We start from the raw sequence: 18,800 nt of genomic DNA, 5'->3' as shown, positions 1-18,800 counted from the left end.
CTCGGGAACGAGCAAGTTCGTGTGTTCTCATGTTGCAAATACGTAACTCAGACACGGAATTTAACGTAGAATTCTCTAAAAGAATTCTCAAAACTAATTCCGAGCGTAATAAATATACTAAACGTATTCATTTTAGGGAAAAAAAACGGTAAAAATGTTTCCCCTTTTTAAAACATAACTATAACATGTTACAAATTGGTAATAACCTAACCGAACCAAATCCAACCAAACCCAGGTAGGTTAGACTTAATATTTTCCTTACAATTTCTCTCAAAGTCGGTGCATTTGATACGCTTCTGGTAGTTTCGGAATAGTTATGATGCATTTCGAGTTATAATGTAGGCAGGGAATTTTAAAGAACAAACATGTAAATTGAGTGCACTTGATTCACTGCAGGTGGTTAAGGAACAGCTACAATGCTTTGGTGCGCATGGTGAGGGAAAGTATTGTGTTATTCCATGCCTTGCGACACTCTACTCGAACATGTCCCAATGGTCGGCAAAAAAAAAAAAAAAGATACAATATTTGTACAGTGAAAACTATGAAAGTACAGTATTTTTTTCGTGCGAAAAATTGAAAAGTAAGCAGGAAATAATAAATAAAAAACATGCATATTAATGCCAGAGTCGAAAAAAAATAAAAATAAATTTACTCACTATTCAATAATATTATAAAGTAAACATGTGTTTAAATGCAAGTTAGACCTGCCTTGTGAATCTTGGTATTCACACAAAACACACGAGTTGAAACGTCCACACGCAATATTTATAAATATATCCCATGGTAGTTTCACTTTGCACACCAAAACGTTTGGTACGTACCCTAATTTTTTTACAAAAATTGACTATATACGGGTTTATGTTGCTACACGTGGAACCGCCATCTTTGTTCCACATTTCCGTTCCATTTTCACGAAATTACTCCTTATTCCGTATACAGAGAGCTAAGATGCTTAAACATCAAAAATAATGAAAAAGAAATTTTGCTACCACCCATGAGAGCTTGGCGTGAAAAATCAACAGATTTTTTTTTTTAACATTTTAATTTCGTTCTAAACGCCCCCCGTCGGGCCGCGGCGCAAACAGCGTGTGGCGCGCGTGCCTGCCCTAAACACTCCCCCCTAAACCCCCCCCCCCCCCTGGTGGATGGACCTAGCAGGGGGGGGACAGTGTTTGGAGTGTGGGGGTGCATGGAGGCAGGGCGCGATGTTTGCGGCTGTTTCAACTGTCTTCGTGCGCGGAGCTGAAGATTCCGGACAATGGCACCGCAACCCGTGAACCATGACCCCCCTCCCTTCCCACCTTCAAAATCCTAAATTAAAGGGGGGTTAAAATAAAAAGGCAACGGGGCGGCATTTCTGCAAGGGGAACAGGAGAGAGAGGGGGGGAAACTGCAGTTGTGACGCAGCTGTATGTATCGCCGAGGGGTTAATATTCCCTCACCCCTCGACAAGAGACTATCTCCCCTACCCCTCTCTCACCCGCTGGGGTACAATATTGGCCACTTCGCGTCGCGTGATTGCCACCAATCCCACTCCTCCCACCCCCACCCCCCTTCTTTCTGCGTCCCCGCAGCAAAGCGCCCCTGCATGTTCGTACACGTACTTTTTTTTTGTGTTTCCGGGAGGAAGCTGGAAGTGGACAAAATTATTGTTATTAAATCCAGCTCGGAACCACAAGCACAGATGTTTAAATCTTGCAATAATCCCGTCGATCTCAAACCAAACTAAACACAAAGTACCTACTTTCTAAATTTTTAATTTACACACTTAAACTTGCCCTTTGTTAAATTTTATAATCTTGGAATTACTTTTATGAAGTGTTAATTAACTCTATCTTTTAATAAATATGAATATCTGACGATGAAAAAAATGCGCATAGTGCATATTTTTTGCATAATTAGTTCGCAAAGTTGTTTTTAATGTTTTCGTGCGGTATGGATAAGAAGAATGAAATGGAATATAAAACTGGAAATTTTTAGGTGTAAAGCCAATGTTACAATGTATATGGTATAATTTCTTTCAGAATTTTTTTTTTTTTAATTTTCCCCAGACTTTTAAAATCCTCAGATTGTTTTATGATTTTCAAAAGCTAAATACAATTAAATAAAATTTTCTGAAAGAATTAAAACCTTATCATGTAGTAACCAGCAAGCAGCATTGCCTTTAAACCCAAAACATTCACTTATTTATACAATTTAGTTATCATTATCCAAACTATAGAGAAATGTTAAACATTCAATTTTTTTCAGATAATTATGCAAAACGTATCCTCTCTCTCTTTCTTTCTCTCTCTCTCTCTCTCTCTATATATATATATATATATATATATATATATATACACATACATACTTAATATTATAAATGCGAAAGTATCTCTGTCTGTGTGTCTGTCGCGCTTTCACGCCAAAACTACTGAACCGATTTAAATGAAATTTGGTACACAGATAGTCTAGAGCCTGAGAAAGGACATGACTACTTTTTAATGTGAAAAAAGGGTTGTAAGGGATTGAAAGAGGGGGATGAAATGTTGTATGGAAGTATCATCAATTTTAGAGCTAGAAGCTTGAAACTTATTTTTTAGGATGTTGATTCGATATAAATAAATATGACATTCAAAGTTTATAAAAGTTTTACCCTCAAGGGTGTAAAATAACAATAGGGAATAGGGGATGAAAGTTTGTATGGAAATATGTAAGGTTTATGTTAATGTTTTATAAGTTTGCGACAAGAGACAAAATATTAGAGCTATTCTGATGTATCATTACAAAATGTGAAACTGAAGTTAACGCGAGTAAGAAACTTGCCAGGCACCGCGCCGTACACAATGAGCGCTGTGCAGCCGTGCGTGGGGGGGGGGGGGGGGGGGGGGGGGGCGTGGTACCGGTGTAGATGGGGAAATATGCTTCTTTAATACAACAAATAGTAGAAGCCCTTCCACTTTTAAATTTAGAGCAAAAAATAATTTTTGATACAATAATTCAAAAAGTTTCCACTGACCAAGGAGATTTGTTCTTTTTGGATGCTCCAGGAGGCACTGGCTAAACATATATTTTAAATTTATTATTAGCCCAGATCCGGAAAAAAAAGGAGTTGCTGTTGCAGTAGCTTCCTCTGGAATAGCTGCTACGCTACTTAGTGGTGGACAAACAGCGCACTCGGTTCTAAAACCACCATTGAACTTAGCTCATGAGGAAATGCCAGTATGTAACATTAGCAAAAGCAGTGAGCGCGGAAGAATGTTACAGCAGTGTAAGCTGTTAGTTTGGGATGAATGTACGATGTCCCACAAAAGAGCAATCGAAGCACTAGATCGCACAATGAAGGATATTAAAGGCAACCAGGATACCATGGGACGGATGGTGGTACTTTTAGCTGGTGACTTTAGACAGACCCTTCCGGTTATTACTAGAGGTACTCCGGCAGATGAAATAAATGCCTGTTTTAAAGCATCTGTATTATTGGTACACGTAAAAAGGTTTTGTCTCGCTACAAATATGCGAGTAAAACTTCATAATGATTCTCAATAAGGGCAATATGCAGCTGCTCTTCTAAAAATCGGAGAATATTGTATGCCAACTGACGGTAACGACATGAATACACTGAGATGTGAGTTCTGTAAAATTGTCGATAGCACAGATGACATAAAAAAATAATGTCTATCCTGATCTTCAAATAAATATGGGCAATCGAGAATGGCTGTGTGAAAGGGCAATTTTGGCGTCGACTAATGAGATAGTTAATCAAATAAACGAACGAATCATGTCAAACGTGGAGGGGGATGTTGTCGAATACCTCTCAGTAGATAATGTTATGGACACTGAACTAGTCACATCATACCCTATAGAGATTCTCAACTCTTTAGAATTATCAGGAGTGCCTTCCCAAAAGTTGAGGCTGAAAGTTGGTGTTCCATTCCTATAAATGAGAAATCTTGACGCGCCAAGGCTATGTAATTGTACACGGCTACAAATTACTCATCTGTGGCACAACATTATAAAAGCTACAATCATGACTGGAATGGCAAAAGGTAAAAATGTTTTGATACCCCGTATTCCTATAATTCCGACTGATTTGCCATTTCAATTAAAAAGAGTGCAGTTTCCCCTGAAAACAGCATTTGCAATAACAATTAATAAAGCTCAAGGACAGACGCTTAAAGTTGCAGGAGTTCATTCAGAAAAAAAAATGTTTTTCCTATGGGCAACTCTATTTGGCATGCTCACGTGTATCAAATCCGCAAAATCTTTATGTTTTGGCAAAATATGAGAAAACAAAAAACTTAGTTTATAAAAATGTACTTAAATAAACTCATATTAATACTTTACACCTTTATGTACTTATATGCTTAAATAATTTAATAAGCTCTTTGCAGTGAAACACTTAAAATAGCTCATTAGAGTATTTATCTGTATGTGTCTTATTTGTAAAATAATTAGCCTAAATAATAAAAAATGCTACCCAAAGACATTGTTCCACGCGGATGAAGTCGCGGGCACAGCTAGTGTGTATGTATGTATGTATGTATGTATGTATGTATATATATATATATATATGTGTGTGTGTGTGTGTGTGTGCGCGTGTGTGTGTATATATATATATATAGTTGAAGTTCGGTCTAAAAAGACTACATGTTTAACCGTGTTAAACGTAAATATGAAATAATGACCTGAAACGGGACATACACTTTCAAGGGATGTAGAAGAGCCAAAGAAAAAGTGGTCGACAAATGGCCATTAGGACAGGTTGTCCATGAAATGCTTCATACGGCAATCAGCGCATAATACGAACGTTTGGAAATGATTTTTTAAGGGGGCTTTAAGTTCAACAGTTTTTATGCCTCAATAATATTTTGTGGTTTAATATTGAAAATTTTCTTTATAAAATTGCAGAGACCACACATTAAAGATTAGCAAAGACAATAAGACTATTGTAAGTTTAGTAACAGTTAGGTCGTTTCCAGAAATTAATTCAGCACTAAACGCCAATGAACACACAGGAGATAATTTTTAGCGCCTATTTACTCCTATGCTAAGTCCGAGCATTCCACTAAATTAAACACTAAGTTTCAACGAAGCCAGATATAACACTAGAAAATTGTTTTGAAATCTGTGTGTTCCATCTCTCTCCCTCAAGACTTTGTTTTCTTTGGGATAGCAGCATCTGAAACAGCAGTGCCAGGGCGGTTTGTATTCACTAAGGATTAATGCCCTTGTTTTCTTAGTCCGGGCCTTCTTGGGGTAGAACGACTCTCTCCCCTCTAGGGTTTAAAAAAAAACATCTGCATTAAATAGACTAAAAATAATAATAATAAAATAAATACGTTCAACTTGCAATCCATACCGTCCAAGCAATATTTCTGCTTTTGTGTCTTTTCGTATTCCACCTCTCCCACCCTTTTATGATGCAGACGCATACGTCACGTCATTCAAATAGTTTCACAGTTTCAGTTGTTAGAAAATAGCCTCTCAGCGAAACCATTATCAGTAGCTAGTTTTTAGAACAGTAGTTTCAAGAAAGATTTGGAGGATGGTAACCAGCCTCTATTTTTCGTCTTATGAATGTCCTTGATTCAAACATAGCCACGATGTTTGAAAAAAAACAACTTTTTTTTAACGATTTTTATCTAACAATCTTTCATAATTTTTCTGCTTCTCTGACTTATCACCCCTGACCAGTTGCCTCGTGAAGCATTTAAGATCAAAAAATATGAATGGCTTAGTAACTTATGAAATAGTTTGTGTTAAATTTTGATATTATACGCCTGCGCTCAAACTGTAATAGAAAATAAATATGCATTAAATTTACAGATATTTGTAAATTTGTGTATTTACATAAAAACAACTTAATCACTACAAAATAGTGTTCGCAGTAATACTGGGTTTGGATTATTATCGGGGCATTATACTTTGTGCTGTCCCAGCACCTCTAATAGTTAAATTTATTAGTAAACTTTCCCTGAATAGCTTTCCAGTATCAACTACACACATTAATACGCATATCAAAACAAAATATAGTCCAATTATTTAACATTCTATTGTCTTTTCAATGGATTAAGCAATTATTATTGAATGAAAATAAATTTAAAAAAATAGTACGTGGAGTCCCTCCGCGCGGAATAAGTGAAACTTCGTAATGTGGAAATGAAAATAGGAAGGAGTAGAAATCTATTTTTAGTGAAATCATATTTTTTCTTTTAGACAAACTTTATTAACATGCTTACAATTCACAATTGATCGCATCTTTTAATTATCATTTTCGAGTGGAGAAATATCCAAATCTATAACATTTACAATGGGATTATGATAACTAAAGTAAAATACGAAATGTTTGAGTTCTATTTTTTCAATATTTCTTGCAAAAACTGCATCAATGGTAGTTCCCCCTTTGGTTTTCACGACGCTCACACTGTTTACTTCGCTGCGTAGCAAGAATACCACGCGCATGTGCTTTAGATCTACCGACTCACTCTCTTTCTCTCCTACTTTCTACCTTTGTGTATCTTTCTTTCTCTCTCCCTCTTGCGTTGGAATTATTGGACGCTACTCGTTGCTAACGCTCGCGCTGGCCTGTAACAGGTATACTACGCGCATGCGTTCGAGTGCCACGCATTCACTCTCGCTCTGTCTCTTTCTATTTCCCCTCCCCAGGAGCGTTGAACGTTTAATGCAACAGTGCTTTCTCCATGGTAGCGTTAAACGTTTAACCTTTGAATATATATACTGTATAGAAGTCGCGAGTGGATAGGATTTACTCTACGTTTTTCAAAAGCATATGATGAGCAGCTTGGGAACTTCACCGCTGCAGTGCGCTGCCGTAACGCCCTGTATCGTCTTGGTTGTTATTTACACGTTAGAGTGCAGCACTGTCGCCTGCTGTCATTCCCCGCACCCCCCATCAATCATTCACTGCAGCTCAAGTTCGTTCAACGGGAGGGGGAAGGGGTGTTTGAAGATTTCGACACTTGTCCGCCAGGTACCACCACAAGTCGATGCCCTAGAGATGGTGGCGATTGCGGCGGTGAATTAACCAACTACCTCAAACCGTATTAGAAATTTTAACCTGGGCTGGCGACTTCTATACAGTATTTATATTCAAAGGTTTAACTCAACCTTGTTGGAAGTCGCATTAGAAGTTTCACTTCAATATAAAATTATGCACCAATTTGCGGAAAAAAATACTTACACGTATTATCTCGAAGAGCGTATATGCAAAAATAGCTATGTGTTGTACAAAGTTAAACATTTTTCTTGGTAGTATTACGAACTATTTCTTTGGGTGATTGGTTTCCAAAGGAATATTTTGTAAAAGTAGAGAAAAGTTAATTTCTGTGAAGAAATACTTTGAGACGGCGGAACTAAGGTCCCTAAAATGGCCTCCAAACCACTGGGTATTCCGAATAGCTTTTTAAAAATCTTCAGGAGTCTTTGCTCAAAGATGGAGCACAAGGCTATCACAGCGCTGGCCTTTTTTGCAACGTGAATGCGACGCTCGACACACGGGCTGTTGTTACAGTTTCAGATCTAGTTGCCCGCCCAGTCAGGTGTGTGTGTAGGTGTGTGTGTGTGTGTGTGTGTGTGTGTAGGTGTGTGTGTGCGTGAGAGGCGGGATGTAAGTGCGACGCTAGCTGGTGCTTCTAGCACGGTGTCGCCTCTGAACTAGCGCGCAGACTTTCCATCTTGCATAGAGAAACTATAAGCAGTGTGACCATAACATTATATGGCAGAGAAATTAAGATAAACGTGTAACACAAGACCCTTGATACTTTTAAAAAAATCTCAACCGGATATTTCATTGTCTAAAATTTATTCAAAAATTACAATTTTAAAACGAAATAACGGAAACAGAACTACCCTTCTGCCCTCGGCGTATTCCTAAATGTTTTTCGTAAACAGGCATAATAAAACGCTGCACACCGTATGTGTGTCCAGGTGAGTGGGGTACTTAATGATGCAAGTTTAAACATGTGAAGCATATTTACGTGAGAAATGGTTTTTCTAGAACTTACCGTGGTTTTGCTGTAGCAGGGTTTGTCGGCACGTAGTCTGGCTTGGATCCTTGGCTATCGCCACGGAAATGATGATGATTCTGCTGTGGTTACCTGTCGCTTTCTGCGGCACGGAAACGAAGGGACAATACAACTAGGAGTCCTCGATCCTGCCGAGAATCGAAGCCGTTACCTTACCGCTTACCAGGCAGAAGCTATAACTACAGAGACAACAGAGGCTCGCCACAGTATGAATGTGTAAAGAAATGTGTTGCCTCTTTTTTTTACTTTAAGTTCGGTCTCACAAGCCAATTAGTTTCTTTTAAATTTCTTTATCATAACTATTAGTTTGGGCTATTTCTGTATCGCTCTCTCATGTCTTAAACTTTCACTCATATTTTCAACCGATACTCACTAAGTGTCAAATGTTGCACAAGTGTTCGCAATTATTATCACTTGTGCGACGTTTCACATCCGTTATGTTACACTCACCGCGTATCCATTGGAAATATTTGTGATGGTTAAATAAATGTTAGAGAGGTGTTGTGTTTAACTAACAAAAATAAATCTTAAATAACCATAATGAAGAAAAAAGAAAAAAAAAATGAGAGTGAGTCTTTCAGTACTTGCCAGTGATGTGTAATAAATATACGCAAATTGTGTTTTTCAACTGCATTTCTGGGCGTGAATCACGCGTAGTTTCTGGACCCGCCGCTAGATTCAGCTGCCGGAGCAGCTACGTCTGCTATTGGATCATTTGATTTGCAGAGCGAAATGTTAAACTATATAACGAAACGGTTCCGATAATAGTGAGGAAAAAACACTAAACCCCGTTTTTGGTTCCAATTTTCGTCACGGAATTTAATCTAAATACTGCCCATCTGATTAAAATTAATTTAAAGAAATTAATATTATAAAGTTCCCTTTTTGCTTTGTAAACCCGAGGCCACACAGAAAGCTACGCTATGTTCGCTATGTTCGCTGTGTCCGCTATGTTCGCTGCGCCATATGGCCAGACAGGACAGTCTAGTTCGCGATGTCGGAGAGACGCATGCCGTGGGATTCGAGAGATGATTCCAACGATGATGCTATTCTGCTGCCTCTCACAGCATGTAAACGTAAATAGAAATGGGTTCATGAATTTAAAATAAAAACAAAATATTTTTAAGAATTTCATTTGATGAAGCAGTTGCTTGTGAGGACGAAACCAAATTTGTGGATTATTTCAGGATTAATTCAACACAGTTTGATAACATCCCATTGGAATCAAATTCAAGGCATTGTACTACATATCCTTCCTTCTGTTTTCTTCCATCGATTTTTCCATAAAAGTGGATACATTTGTAATAATCTTTCAAATAACTTTTCCGTCGACTTGACTACTTACAGAGAGAAACTAAACTTCATTAAGAAGCAAAACGCAGAAGCACAGCACTATTCCGCGCGAAAACAGATTTTTTTTTGTTTGTTTATCTGCGCATGCGCGAACTCAGCGACGTTTTAGAAAAACTGCCGAGAACCAAACACCTGGCGACGTCGCCAACATAGCGAACATAGCGAACACAGCTTTGTGTGACAAGTGACACCTGAGATACAACTGGATATATTTTACTCGCGTAGCGAACATCGTGAACATAGCGCCCTGTGTGGCCGCAGCTTAATGCACATCCCTTTGAGTGCTTTTTTAAGAATCTTTACCTGGCATTTTAGCCATTTTCAATCCCCTAAAAAAAAATCAAATTCAAAACAAAATACGTAAACAACGCTACTCATCCGCTTTCAGCGTATTCCCTAAATGACTTTTTTTTTTTCCATCGTTAAACAGACTGAAGCATGTGTGCCCGGGCTACGTTATAGTTATTTATTAATTTTGTTACTTAAGGGCGCCGCCTCGTCAGGGGTGTATGTATGTTAGTGAGGCGGGATGATAAGCGCGACGCTCGCTGGTGCTTCCAGCGCGGTATCGCCTCTAAGAGCAAGGCTCTGAATTGACGCGCAGTATTCTCGTCGTCACAGGATAACTGTGAAATTTTAGCGGTGACCGCAACATTATATGGCCGATGAATGAAGATATAGGTGTAATGCAAGTCCCTTAAGTGCTTTTTTTTTAATCTGTACTGGTTGTTTCACGCCTAAAGATTCCTCTGAAAACATGCGTTTTAGCCATTTTAACTCTTCTATAAATACAGTTTAAAAACATGATCCAAAATTAAAAGTACTTTTAGCGAACTCTTAAATGCTTTTTGTAAACACACCCCACTCGGATATCTTGAGTAGTTTTGAAATCGCGTTGTTTTTCCTGAAACTCTGCGCACCGTCTGTGTGACCAGGTAGGCGGAGCCCTTAATAAACCAAATTTACTCTAAGTGTAATGTAATTAATCTTTTGTGGACCTTAAAAAATATGAAACTTTAAAACCAGATAGTGAAAAATTATCATGCTAATGATTTTGAAAACAAAAACGGCTTGTTCGTGGTACGTGTGTTTGCGAAGCGCTTGAGTAGTCCGGCCGCGAGAAGGGGTAGCGAACCAGAGGGAGGTCACGGGACAGCGGTAATAACCCCGCAGAGGGGGCGGGAGGGGGGGAGCAGGTGAGTGCCGGTCACACAGGGCTGACCCTGAGGGGTCACCTGCCGCCAGACCCTCCTCCGCGCAACAGCGACCCAGCAACCCATTTCTCTCATGCACATCGAGCACGCGGCATTGCAATGACGACGACGACGACGAAAAATTGTTACGTAGACAAAAACAGTTTCCAGACAACTTGGTCTCTCTCTTCCCGAGTGGCTGGTGCGATGTGAAGTCAGTTCGACACAGGCATGAAAACCATGGAACGACATACACACATGGGGAAAAGTAGATTTATATGAAAAAAAAACGTTTTATGATATTAACACTCTGTGAATGAATTTCAAACACTTATCGTGGACGTGGTAAATCTAATGGGTATGTCACATCTTGTGACAAGAACTTGAGAATTCTAACCGGCTCTGTCGCGCCGCCTTCGTGCACCTTAGAGACCAGCGTTTATATACACATACATACATACATACATACATACATACATACATACATACATACATACATACATACATACATACATACATACATACATACATACATACATACATACTCAGGCAAGTGGTGCGTTATTTATCAGCTCAATGTTATGAAATAACGGTTACCTAGGGGTAAAAATTATTAACAGGCAAAGAAAAAAAAAACATTTAAAATATCACGTTTGTAGTCTAAATAAAAAAAATGCAAATTAAGTCTTTCTTGAGTTTCAAACATAGTATCCCCCTGAATGATACCAAAATAACTTTGAATGTACACAATATTCGTAAAAAACACTTTGTAATGTTTGTAACAGTGATTTAATGTCACTTTAAGTATGTATGATTGTAAAAAAAGTTTAAAATTAAAAATTGCTTGCATTAAAAAATAAATCGCTACATTTCAAATAACTTAAAGTAATTATGTTAAACATATTTTACGTTAACTGTTACCACACGAATTAAGAAAATATTTATAAAAATCGTAAAAATTGCTGCAGGAGTTTTCGATATTTACGGTAACACTCACTGGCGTTAAATGTTTTCCAAAATATAATACTTTAACGTGGTGTTGAAAATATTAAATTTCCGTTACCATGATAAAAAGCTTGGCCATCGTGATATTTAAAAGTGGGACAGTATACGTATCACTGTGTGTGCATGTTTATCCTCATTTCATTACCTCCTGCCGAGTCGATTTAGAAATGTGAATTTTTCTTTAACATCACCTAAGGGTGGGATTTATGATATTGATATAAAATTGAGTTAGTAGTTTTAATATGCGAACTGTTTATACTGCGTATCTTAACATTTGCTTGACTAGCTTCGGAGATATACATTTCCATCCCCTTAATGGTGGTATTTTGTAATGATACCTACACAACTTCAATGTTAATCTGGTTTACTAACACCATTTTCTTCAGATTTCATTGAAATCGGAGTAGTAGTAAAGAGGTGATATTGTAAGAAACACCCAAATATTAAGATTTATATACGTATGGAGTAGAAAATTTATGTATTTATTTATAATGTGAGATAGAGAAAAGGGATATTTGTTTGTCTATAATAAGAATATAGAATATAATAGAATATAGAATTCTTCCTTGGATAATTTAAGTAACGGGAATTAAAAATTTGTAACACTATATTAAAAATATTATATTTTGGAAAATATTTATTTCCAATGTGTATTTCCTTAAATATCAAAAATTTCTGTAGCTATTTATTTCAGAGGTTTAAAAATTATTTTTTCATGTCGTGTGGGAATATTTAATGTAAGACATATTTAACATCAATACCTTAAGTTATCTGCAAAGTAGGAATTTATTTTGTTCTTACGCGCTGTCTTTTTATATTTAGAGAAGTTTATTATTTTTTCAGTTATACATATTTAATATGACTATAAATCACTAAAAAAAAGGGTTTATTACGAATATTGTATAAAAATACATTTTAAGTTAACTGTATTTTAAAAATAATAGTAATAAAACATTTAACGTTACATTGATATCCTTCAGTATAAGGGGAAAATTACTGTTTGTAATTCAAGAAACACTAAATTTGCTTTTTTTTTATTTTCACTACAAACGTGATATTGAAAATGTATTTTTCTTTATCTGTTAATAATTTGTAACACTGGTATCAGTTTTTTAATTATTATGAGCTAAAAATTAATGCACTACTTGCCTAAGTGTATAAAATCTCTTTGTTAAAAAACTGAAGGCAGATCAATAAGGTAAGTATTTTGTCACATCTTCCCCAGATATTTTTACAAATTCGTCCCAACTATAAAAATCAGTCTTTCTAGCACAAAGAATAAATAAGTAAGAAGTGAATAAAGCTACGATATCTCAGCTTGCATAATTTCATAACCGGTAACGTTTGCGAATCACCTTCATGACACGTGCTTATTGGATGAACCTACAAAAAAAAATTATTTGTGTAATTATAATCATGACACAATGGCACCCACAAAAATCGATTAGATATAATTACATAGGATCATCTAATTACGAAATTAAATCAGTCTAAAGGCGTTTCGGAAGTTTTGATGAACCAGAAACGCCATTTTATTCTAAAGGTGTGGAGCCAACCTACTTCATCTCAGAAGACACCTGAAACGGCCTACCTCATATATGTGACCACCATCTATAATGCACAGATAATTTAAGCTTGTGCACCATGCTACACCTTCAAGATTGTAGAAGGTTAAAAAAAATTCGATGTGATATGATGTCATGTCATATGATTATGCGCACAGGTTTAAGTCGTTGGGATTTCCAATATTATAGCTTGTTTCCAAACACTTGGACCCCAACTCAGAGCTAATCAGTTTAGGTAAGGCTAGGGTATTTGGGATCGAAACAACGAATGTCATACAGTAAACCTATAGTGTAAGTTTATAATGTACTAGCAGAACCCGCCAGACGTTGTCCTGCCATTGTTTACCTATTTATTTACCTCTAAATATCTAAAATGGATGGTTTGTATGTAATCTAGAATCTACAATGCGTTTGAAATGATATTCCATTTTAAACTCACTCACTATTATATAATCACAATCACAATCACTATTGGTTGTTATTGAGGATAAAGGACAGTAAACAATCATAATATGCCAATTTTCATGGCGATGGGTTGAACGGTGTCGAAGTTGATGCGTTTCAGCGCCATCTAGTGGCGAGTTATAGCAAAATAGATATCGCGAAAATATTCTCCATGTTCAAATATATAAGTATTCCAATTTTCATGGCAAACGCTGAAAGGTTTAAAAGTTGATGCGCTGCAGCGCTATCTAGTGTAGAGTTAAAAAAAATGGATAGCATAAAAACCTTCTCCACTGAAAAAAAAAACACTCCTATGTGCCAACTTTCATGATGATTGGTCATACCGTATAGGAGTTTATCAACGTCATATATACCAACATCCATATGTTTATATTATATATATATATATATATATATATATATATATATCACAGTCAAATTTTCTAATCTAAATGTGAATGCTATTTTTCAAATAAAACTGATGTTGGATAATAACACATTATTTTTATAGATTTATAGGTTTATGCATTATTTTTTAAATGAGTTTAGAGTTTTACGACAATAACTGATGTTCTTTGAATGATTATTAAAATGTGGAATTTTGATTTTAAATATTACTTTGTACATAGGCCATTGCTAGTTTGCACTGTATGAAATAAGAAAAGCCCGAAGAACGGAAAAGGAAAGACACAGAAAACCAGTCCAAACAGCCGATTCCAAAAGTTGAATGCAAAGACAGCACAAATAATTTCGTGAAATGAATTAGTCGGAACAATATCACAACACAGATCAATACAGTTGGCTGACAACTACGACACAGTTGCAAGAAAAAAAAGTAAATACAGACTAACAAAAATCCCGAACAACACAGCAACAGACAGAGGAACACAATGATATTACTAAACATAAAATCTGGACAACACGCCGACAATACAGCGACACACATGCGAACCCAGCGGTAAAATTAAACAAGTATTCCAGAAAAACAACGATGACAGCACAGGCGAACACAATAGGCTTCCCAAGGCAAAACACTAAATTCTTTGTGCAGTCTTTTTTAATTCCGTGGTTTTTGGTTTGTTTTCTTTGCGTTTATTCATCTTTATTTTTCCGTTCTTCGTTTTTTTTAAATGATATTCAGTGCTAACTATCAATTTGCAGGTCCAAAAGTATGATTTGAATTAATAACCAATGTATTTAAAATTTATAATTACAATACAACAATAAATTACTTTAATTATGTACATTAGCAGAGTGGCGCAGTGGAAGCGTCGCTGGGCCCATAACCCAGAGGTCCGTGGATCGAAACCACGCTCTGCTATCCTATATTTTTTTATTTATTATTTTGGCAATAATTTCGTTTGGTAATTTCACACTAACACAGAGGATAGTAATATATATATCTTATTTAATAGATCACATTATAGGTACTCTCAGAATTTTTTCTTCGAGAAGCAAAGAAAATTATAATCTGAGGAATAAATCGGACGTTACGAAGAAGAAAAGAGTTTCCAACAAATATAATCTATTAATATAATAATTAAAACATTTTTAAAATCATTATTCCAATAGTTTTACTCTTTGTATAAGAAACATTTTATTTTTATTTTAAAGCTGACTGAGTGATAAAAATCATACCAAATGAGTGCTATTTCAGAGAGTTGTTGATTTACTTTGAAGGACCCCTCAAATGTTTTGTTTATTCCTTGTTATTTTACGTATTCTTCTGCGTCGTGTTGAAAAAAAAGCATTTACATGAGGCTACTATGCAAAATTGTTTTTTTTTTTTTTTTTTAATATGTTAAGGTTTAGTCTCACACGCCGTGTTATTTATATTTTGAAGGACTTTCAATGTAGATTCATCACAATAGCACTACTGCGTCTTGTTTCTAGTATTTTCTTAACATATATACTATATATGTTTATAATTGTTATCACTTGTCACAGATTGAAAATGCAAAAAGAGCATTCGGAATATATTTACAGGAAAATCAGTTAGTTGACAGCGACGACAACAAAATGGACCGACCAGCATGGGTTGCGAGACATAGTCGGCCTGTGATACGGATCCTTAATTTCTTCGTGCGATTGTGTCGCTTTAATGCGCTCCGCCACGGAGGATTCAAGCGGAAAACAAAACTGCATAGTAGGTTCCGTGCCTGATGCGATCTAAATTCTCCACCGCCCCACCGCCCCCCCCCCCCCCCCGGGTGCTCATTTTCCCTTTCCTTCCCTCCCCCGTAACCGGAATGAGGTCGGCGCCCCCATTGTGTCCTGGAAAACTGGAGACAAAACATTCGTGACACCTTCCAACCGCTCGTTAGTATGCCGCATGGAAGGAAATGTTACAAGGGGTGGGAGGGTCAGTGCAGTTGGGGTTGGGGAACAATTTTCTCCCTCCGTTTTTTTTTTCGTCCGTCTCTCACACCGGCCGCGACGCACGACACGGAACTAATTACGCAACCAACCGGCGACATAAATCACGGACTCAACACGTCACACGTTCGCGCACTCGCGGTCGGAACCGTCGCGGAAGAAGGAATCCGTGATTTACGGCGGAGCGTTGCACTGTGTTGCAGTTGTCTATCTTTTGATCACATCGAATTTCAAATACCTACCCCCCTCCCACACCTTTTCCTTCCACCCTCTCCGTTATCAACCTTTTTCCCTGTTTGCCGTCACGAGGTTTTTTTTTTCCAGTCCGTTGCACGGGTGTGCACTGTGGTCCTAAGGTGCATTCACGTCTGCGCTGCGTCGTACGATGCGACCCAGTGCCGTCTCGCTTGCTTTTAGATACAAACATTACACAGAAACAAATAGTTTTCCTGTACTTTTACAAATGATTCCTTTGGAAACCAGTGGCCAAGAAATAGTTTGTAAATACTGCGAGGATGATATTGAAACTTATTGAACACATGCCTATGGCTATTTTTGCCTATATGAAATCCGTTTTTTTTCGAGATAGTACTCATTATTTCTTACGCAAATTGACGAATCATTTTATATTTTAATTGATGTTTCATTCAAGTATTTTTTTTCAAAACGATGGAAATAAAATCGAATACGCAACAACCTAAAATATTAATATGTGCAGATACTGGAAAGCAATTCAGGGAAAGGTTTACAACTGACTTAAACTATTGGAGGTACTAGGACAAAACAGGGCATAATTGCCCTGGTAAGAATCCGAACCCAGTATTTTGTAGTGATAAAGTTTTTTTCTGTGAATTTACAAATTTACAAATATCTTTCAAGTTTACACGAATAGTTAGTTCTGTTCCATTTATTAAAAAAAAATACAGTGTACCTACATTCAATAGCATCGTGTATTTTTAAGCATGTCAGCGTAATGAACAGGGGCCGAGACTGAATTCAACTGATACAAATTCGGCTACAGGTTCAACACGGACAAATAAGTTGAATACATATTTAAGATTTATGATATAAAGTGCTTTCCAAGGCTGATAAAAGCCTTTTAAGTTCGTGCTGAGCAATTGGTTTATTGTAAAGTTAAATTATATAAAAGTTTTTAAGATTTAACACCGTGCATATGGATTATGCTTAGCTGAACCATTTTCTATAACCGCTGCAAAACTTGTCACTGTCGTAAAATGATTTCATTGAAATAATAGGTGGTAAAAAACCACGTCACAAAATTAAGTTACAAAAATGTTAACACCAATTAGTTCATTTTAAATAAATTTTGCTCTGGTTGTACAACTAGGCTTCATCAAACATTACACAGACGCTCAGTGTTCTACCTTAAATAGTTTCTATGATATTTGGAACAAACCAGTTGTTCAACTCCAACTTCAAAGGCGAGAACCATTTTGGAATGTACTTTAGACCATAAATCGTGTATTTTTTTTCCTTCTTAATAACAATTTTAATGACGTGGCAACGTCTAATAAATCGATGTACGCCGGCTGCACACAAAAAAAGGGTCCCATTAGGCGCATTGTCCCGTTACGCGTATTGTCCCGTTACGCGTATTGTCCCGTTACGCTGTGTCCCGTTACGCTCATTGTACGCTGGCGCCGCATCTATCTCTCTTCCACTCGATTGGAACAACCATCGATTTGACTTTTTCGAGGCACATTAAACTGGAAACACTCCCATTCGTTTCCTACTTTTCCTATCATCGTCCTATCCTTAACAGAATAACACAGATTGGAAGAAGTTAAATAGCAAACATGTATAAAATTTATAGTTAATATAATCTCTTCGTTAAAGTAATAAACATGTTTGAATTAATGATTGCAAGTAAAAGTAAATTTATCAATTAAATTGTAGATTTCAATTCACTCCTTCTTTGTATCCATACAAAATAGTGATAATTCAATAAAAATGATTTAATTTTATTCATAAAAGTATGCAATAATTTCATCAATGTTTTTTTATGACGTTGTCACGTTAAACTATCGTCCGTAAACCGACTTTACAGACAACCTATTTTTTTTTCTAGTCTCTTTGGAGAAATACTTATTGATGAATGCACGGCAGAATTAGCACACAACGCGACAATCGTTTACCACCCAAACACTTTTACATATATTTCAGTCAAATGTATCCAAAAATATAACTATACGTTGTGTATTGAATCTAAATGAAACGTATACTCTGTTACATCTTCATTGATTTTCAATTACCAATAAAAAAATTAACAAGAAATGTTTTTTTTTTTTTTTTTTTAAGAATTATCGTGACAATTCAAAATTCCCGTCGTAGCTAAAATATTAAGGCAATCCCACTTATTTGAAGTAAAAAAACGATCGTTATTTTTACCCACACATTATAAAAAGAAAGTTCAGACTTACCTGATGTTCACCGTTTTAAGTCTCAACGTTGCATGGAATCGCACTCACTTCCTGAGTTGTTCGTCGGCCGCAGTTGCACGCTCTCCTGAACTCACTCGCTTATCGCCCCGCTGTTTTCTGTGTTTGGTCCGGCGACCTTCTTGCCCTTTGCACCAGGCAGAGCAGATCTGTGTTTACGATCTGCTCCTCCGATCACAAGCAGTGTTTGTCGCTCGTAAGGATCGGAGACAACTGGCAAACACCCTGTCTGGCATACCATTGACGGCGTGTATTCGACTGTCACACAGTAGTTCCCATGATTAGATACGTTTTCCTTGTAAGTACTTTTTAAATTATCACTATAAAATAAATTGTTGAAGTCTCCTAAAGGCAAGTTAATGATTCCGAGTGCTTCAT

General features: G+C 36.7%; 1 protein-coding gene across 1 annotated transcript in view; it reads right to left on the bottom strand.

Annotated features, from left to right (window-relative positions):
* LOC134531902 (cytochrome P450 6k1-like) overlaps positions 1 to 18,495 on the bottom strand; it is a 43,961-nt gene extending 25,466 nt beyond the window's left edge. The window contains exon 1 of the mRNA XM_063367932.1: positions 18,405 to 18,495. The gene's annotated coding sequence lies outside the window, so the exon portion shown is untranslated. The remainder of the gene's footprint in view (positions 1 to 18,404) is intronic.
* Positions 18,496 to 18,800: the final 305 nt, after the last annotated feature.

The sequence above is a fragment of the Bacillus rossius genome, chromosome 5 (assembly GCF_032445375.1).
Source record: "Bacillus rossius redtenbacheri isolate Brsri chromosome 5, Brsri_v3, whole genome shotgun sequence".
Classification (NCBI taxonomy): Eukaryota; Metazoa; Arthropoda; class Insecta; order Phasmatodea; family Bacillidae; genus Bacillus; species Bacillus rossius.
This window is presented reverse-complemented; position numbering and strand designations above follow the sequence as displayed.